The following is a 4,681-nucleotide window of genomic DNA, read 5'->3' as shown; positions in this document are numbered from 1 at the left end:
TAATAATAAGTACAGTACAGATGGTAATGATGATGGAAATGATAGTAAGTGATGTAAAGATGCAAAGGAAGGGAAAGTTTGACAAAAGGATAGGAAAAGATGTGTGTGTGTGTGTGTGTGTGTGTGTGTGTGTGTGTGTGTGTGTGTGTGTGTGTGTGTGTGTGTGTGTGTGCAGACGAAGGAAAGTATGAGCGGAAAGGAAGGAAACGAATAATGAGGTCTTTTGGAGTCCCCGAGGAAGGTTCAGTAACACGAGGATTTCTTGGTATTTTTGTTAAAAGTAGCAAAGTGTCGTAAGAAAAATCCTTTGTCTTAAGATACCCAGGAGGAGGGGGAGGAGGAAAAAGAAAAAGAAGAAGAAGAAGAAGAAGAAGAAGAAGAGGAGGAGGGGAACAAAAAAAAGGACAAGTAAGAAGATGATAACGAGAAACTGTATGATAGAAACTTAGCAAAATGATAAAGGAAAAACAGAGGCAACAAAACAGGTATGATATGGATGGATGCATTGATATAACTGGATGGAAAAAGACAAACATGAAAATAGAGAGACAGACTTTATGTTAGTTAGCCTGGTGGAAAGTAAGTCGGAGGCAAAGGACGGAAGCGGAGGTGATTAAGGCGAGGTGGAGGAAAGTAAAGGGGAGAGAGAGGAGGTAGGTTAGGGAGGGACGAGGGAGAGGACGAGGAAGGTTAGGGGAGGGGAGAGAGGGAAGGAGAGAGTGAGGAAGGCTTGGGAAGGTGAGAGAGGGAATGAGGGAGAGTGAGGAAGACTTGAGAAAGGGAGAGAGTGAGGAAGACTTGAGAAAGAGAGAGAGTGAGGAAGACTTGGGGAGGGTAGAGGGAAGGAGGGAGAGTGAGGAAGACTTGAGAAAGGGAGAGAGTGAGGAAGACTAGGGAAGGTGAGAGAGGGAAGGAGGGAGAGTGATGAAGACTTGAGAAAGGGAGAGAGTGAGGAAGACTTGGGGAGGGTAGAGGGAAGGAGGGAGAGTGAGGAAGACTTGAGAAAGGGATAAAGGGAGGAAGACTTGTGGACGGTAGAGGGAAGGAGGTTGAGTGAGGAAGGTTAGATCCCGGCCCCGTGTTACAGTTACCCGCCACGCACAATGTAGTGACTCTCCTGATGCGGGAAGCGACCCCAGACCTTCAATCAACCCTAACTTCAGCGAGCAGCTACAGCGTATGCCCCAATTATAGATAGATAGATAGATAGATACAGATAATTTTCCTTACCTTCCGACCATGTCACAAAGCTTCCTAACAAAGAGCAAATCGCAGCAATTGGAAGAACACACATTACGAAATGGACTTTGAAACACTCCAGCTAAAAAAGTAGTTTGGGACGAACAGAACCTCTACCAGTGTACTATGCGAAAGAGCAATTATGTCGTCTGTTCCTACACGTAGTCTTTATAACTCTTCATTGGTAGGACGGGAGGAGAGGGAAAAGAATATAGTTAGTGTGATGAGTAAGATAAGGGTGAAAGATGAATAAAACACAGCCATGAAAAGGAGAGAGAGAGAGAGAGAGAGAGAGAGAGAGAGAGAGAGAGAGAGAGAGAGAGAGAGAGAGAGAGAGAGAGAGAGAGAGAGAGAGAGAGAGAGAGAGAGAGAGAGAGAGAGAGAGAGAGAGAGAGAGAGAGAGAGAGAGAGAGAGAGAGAGAGAGAGAGAGAGAGAGAGAGAGAGAGAGAGAGAGAGAGAGAGAGAGAGAGAGAGAGAGAGAGAGAGAGAGAGAGAGAGATATGCAATGTTACAGCGGGAATGGGAAAGGGAAAGCTCCAAGTGAAGTGACGATAAGCATCCTTGTACTGGACCCTGAGCCTGCATCCTCCTTAAAACACACACACACACACACACACACACACACCAAACCATATCACAATTCCTCGCCGTCGTGTGTGTGTGTGTGTGTGTGTGTGTGTGTGTGTGTGTGTGTGTGTGTGTGTGTGTGTGCTTTCTTTCGTTCGACTCTCCCTGTTCTACAAAAACGGATCCTACGGCGGAGGAAGACCCGAGAGGATTTTTCTCCCTGCCCGTCGGCGTTCCGGAGGCCATTCTGTTTTCAATCCCTGATCTGACGAAAGCTGTTTTCTGCCACAAAACCGTAATTATTTTTAATATCATCTCAAGCAACAACTATGAGGTTCTTCCTTGCTTGGACGCTGGTCATCATCCTAGGGATGATGGCCGGTCAGCCGGCCAGCCGGTCAGCAAGCCGCGGCGGGGTGAGCTCCAAGGGGCTCCCAAAGGACAAGGTGCCCTACCCTAGCCTCAAGAAGGCCAATGACGACCCTTTTAAGAAACATGACGAGGGGGAACTCAAAGATTTCCCCAAAATGCCTGATCTTGAGAAGATGAGCACACGTTTGCAAAATGGCGCGAATGACAGTATCAAGACCGTGGAAAGGAAAGTCTTTGATAATAGAGATGAAACGGGGCATGTAACCGGCAATAAGACAGTCGTTGAAAAGACTACAGAAACTGACCTACAGCCCAACGGAAATGTATCAAAGATTACGAAAACACAGGTTGTTATTGATGAGGAAGGTAAAGAAAGTGCCGAAAAATCTGTCACAGAGAGCAAAACTCTGACGCAAACCACTCCACACAACGGGTCCCTAACACAGACGGTGGACGTGAACAAGGTCACGGACGAAGAGGGTAATGAAATACACGAGGAAGTTGTTATAAAGAAGGAAGCAACAGTACTGCCTCTTACCAGTGCCACTGAGGTAACAAAGGAGATTCTGCCAGGCAATAAAACGAATCAATTATTAGCAACAGAGAAAGAAGAAAATCTACCTTTAGAGGAAACCATGTGGGATACATGTGTGGAATGTAAGAACGATACGGATAAGAGCGACGGACGCCAGAAAGTAGAACGGACAGAGAAAACCATTGAGATTCTTCCCGGCAATAAAACGAATGAAATGTTAGTAACAGAAAAGAAGAGAAACTGCCTTCACAGGAAACCATTAAGGAGACATCTGTGGAGACTAAGAACGTAACAGAAAATGGCGATGGTCCTCTGACAGTAGAACGGACAGAGAAAACAAAGGAGATTCCGCCAGCCAATGAAACGAATGAAATTATAGTAACAAAGAAAGAAGAAAGACTACCTTCACAGGAAAGCATTTCGATGACATCTGTGGAGGAGAGTAGAAATGCTTCAGAAAATGGCGATGGACCTCAGAAAATAGAACGAACAGAGAAAACAAAGGAGATTCTGCCCGGCAATAAAACGAATGAAATTGTTGTAACAGAAAAGAAGAAAGACTAACTTCACAGGAAAGCATTTCGATGACATCTGTGGAGGAGAGAAATGCTTCAGAAAATGGCGAAGGACCTCAGAAAATAGAACGAACAGAGAAAACAAAGGAGATTCTGCCCGGCAATAAAACGAATGAAATTGATGTAACAGAGAAAGAAGAAAGACTAACTTCACAGGAAAGCATTTCGATGACATCTGTGGAGGAGAGTAGAAATGCTTCAGAAAATGGCGAAGGACCTCAGAAAATAGAACGAACAGAGAAAACAAAGGAGATTCTGCCCCGCAATGAAACGAATGAAGTTGATGTAACAGAGAACGAAGAAATACTACTTCACAGGAAAGCATTTCGATGACATCTGTGGAGGAGAGTAGAAATGCTTCAGAAAATGGCGAAGGACCTCTGGTAGTACAACGAACAGAGAAAACAAAGGAGATTCTGCCCGGCAATGAAACGAATGAAGTTGTTGTAACAGAGAAAGAAGAAAAACTACCTTCACATGAAACCATCAAGGAAACATCGGTGGAGAGTAGGAATGTTACAGAAAATGGCGATGGACCTCTGATAGTTGACCGAACAGAGAAAACAAAGGAGATTCTGCCCGGCAATGAAACGAATGAAGTTGTTGTAACAGAGAAGGAAGAAAAACTACCTTCACATGAAACCATCAAGGAAACATCGGTGGAGAGTAGGAATGTTACAGAGAATGGCGATGGACCTCTGGTAGACCGAACAGAGAAAACAAAGGAGATTCTGCCCGGCAATGTAACGAATGAAGTCGTAGTAACAGAGAAGGAAGAAAAACTACCTTCACGGGAAACTGCTGTGACGCCACCGAAGGTTGTTAAAAAGATTAGGAGAAGGAAAGCTTGTAGGTGTGACTCGTTGTTGACCCTTTCGGTGGTAACAGAAGAATTAATTGAAAGAATTGCTCGTGTTGTATTGAAGGAAATGACAACAGAGTAGTGATAGTGTGTTACTGTTTCTCTTATCAATTTCTTTGAAAAAAATCAAAATAAAAATAAATATTAAAGAGGTCAGGAGGCCGTGAACCATTCAAATATGTCACTTATGAACACGGTGATTGCGGCCCCGGTTTAGACTCGAGAGAGTTGTGTTTCTTTTAAGAGTGTACACACAGTGCCGGTTTGTGTCCGGCCCTGAGTATCACAGCAGTTAGTGGCGTCCATCGTTCCTCCATTGTCCTCGAATTTTACGGTTCTCGCGATTAATTTGCCAGATTTTGCACCACATATCGCGCCTTTTGTTGGGTATATTTTTGTGTGTGAGCGTTACCGAGAGAGAGAGAGAGAGAGAGAGAGAGAGAGAGAGAGAGAGAGAGAGAGAGAGAGAGAGAGAGAGAGAGAGAGAGAGAGAGAGAGAGAGAGAGAGAGAGAGAGAGAGAGAGAGAGAG

General features: G+C 44.6%; 1 long non-coding RNA gene across 1 annotated transcript; it reads right to left on the bottom strand.

Annotated features, from left to right (window-relative positions):
• Positions 1-2,922: 2,922 nt before the first annotated feature.
• LOC126992805 (uncharacterized) lies at positions 2,923-4,283 on the bottom strand. Its single transcript, XR_007747079.1, has 3 exons — positions 3,668-4,283; positions 3,345-3,506; positions 2,923-3,186 (listed from the first exon to the last, which is right to left on the bottom strand). It is a non-coding gene; the product is annotated as an uncharacterized LOC126992805 (long non-coding RNA).
• Between the last annotated feature and the right edge of the window lie 398 nt (positions 4,284-4,681).

This window comes from Eriocheir sinensis, unplaced genomic scaffold, assembly GCF_024679095.1.
Source record: "Eriocheir sinensis breed Jianghai 21 unplaced genomic scaffold, ASM2467909v1 Scaffold501, whole genome shotgun sequence".
Classification (NCBI taxonomy): domain Eukaryota; kingdom Metazoa; phylum Arthropoda; class Malacostraca; order Decapoda; family Varunidae; genus Eriocheir; species Eriocheir sinensis.
This window is presented reverse-complemented; position numbering and strand designations above follow the sequence as displayed.